The 1,263-nt window shown below is 31.9% G+C and overlaps 1 protein-coding gene and 1 non-coding gene across 3 annotated transcripts in view; one reads left to right on the forward strand and one right to left on the reverse strand.

Moving 5' to 3' along the window:
• Positions 1-1,263, reverse strand: part of Trpgamma (Transient receptor potential cation channel gamma) — a 980,713-nt gene that overhangs the window by 528,813 nt on the left and 450,637 nt on the right. The window lies entirely within an intron of this gene.
• Positions 791-862, forward strand: TRNAH-GUG (transfer RNA histidin (anticodon GUG)). Its single transcript has one exon. It is a non-coding gene; the product is annotated as a tRNA-His (tRNA).

Here is a 1,263-nt window from a genome sequence, read left to right on the forward strand (position 1 = left end):
CTGTGGTCTGAGGAAAGGTCATCTATAGATTCGATGATGGTCCGGGAACAGGAAATTTGGGAGGTGATAAATATGTCTAGGATATCTGGACGTTTCTTGAGAGATGTAGGCCAATAAGTAGGACTCATGGCGTGAGGATAGAATAATTATTGGAGGTAGAGACTCTGGAAAGGATATTACCACGGGTATTGGATGTACGACATCCCCATCGTTGATGTTTGGCATAGGGAAGTCTGGTTCTCCCATGTGTCAGGCCCAAACCCCCCAAAAAACTATAAAAGATATATACACGTAAAAAAAAAAATATAAACTAAATTTTAAATTTAAATTAATGTTATTTTTTTAATATATCCCTATTATTGAACATCTAAATACATAAAAGAATAAAAGTAAAATGTTCCTGGTGCGGTAAAATATTTAATTAACTATTTATTGAGAGTTAACGTTTCGCTCCACTTTGCAGGGCTTTATCAATGTTAAAAAAACACATTTTTGATCGAAAGTTTTGAATTTTGTCACTGAAAGTAAATAAAAAAACTACTCAACTGATACTTTATGATGGATATAAGTTTTATTATATTATTAAGTTATTGGGTTATCCAATTTACCAGACCGTATATTGGTGAATAAACTTCATGATATTTTTTAAGAGTTATAGTTATAAAACTATTAAGTTATAATAAAATTATTAGTAAATAGCGCCTATAGCATTTCGGGCTAAACCACTTTCTCCTGCTTCCTTCGCGGTCCATTATCTCCAATACTCCAGATTTCTTTCAGTTCCTGGACAGCCGTGATCGTCTAGTGGTTAGGACATTGCGTTGTGGCCGCAATAACCCAGGTTCGAATCCTGGTCACGGCAGGATTATTTTTATTTTTTTAATTTTAAGCAATTATTTTACCTCAAACTTCACTGATATTTGTTGATTTTTAGAATTTATCTCAATAATCTTGTATATATTACTGTAGTAATACTGGAATACAGCAAATCTATTTATGTGGTTACTTCATCTAGAGATTGGGGTAACAGTTAATAGTTATTTGTGAAAATACTATTTGATTTGGTAATAATATTTTTTTTTAAAAATAAATAATTTAATTTCTATCCATTTTAGTCTCAAAACATTTTATTTTTCTTATAAGTCCGACGTTTCGGCCAATCCGGCCATCCTCAGGGATCTACTTAATACAATTTTGGAATTATATGATTTAAAACACTCCGATCCACCTATTTCCCTGACCCTTGGAAAATGTATATAATAA

This window comes from Halyomorpha halys, unplaced genomic scaffold (genome assembly GCF_000696795.3).
Source record: "Halyomorpha halys isolate HHAL.00 unplaced genomic scaffold, Hhal_1.1 Scaffold3.1, whole genome shotgun sequence".
NCBI lineage: Eukaryota > Metazoa > Arthropoda > Insecta > Hemiptera > Pentatomidae > Halyomorpha > Halyomorpha halys.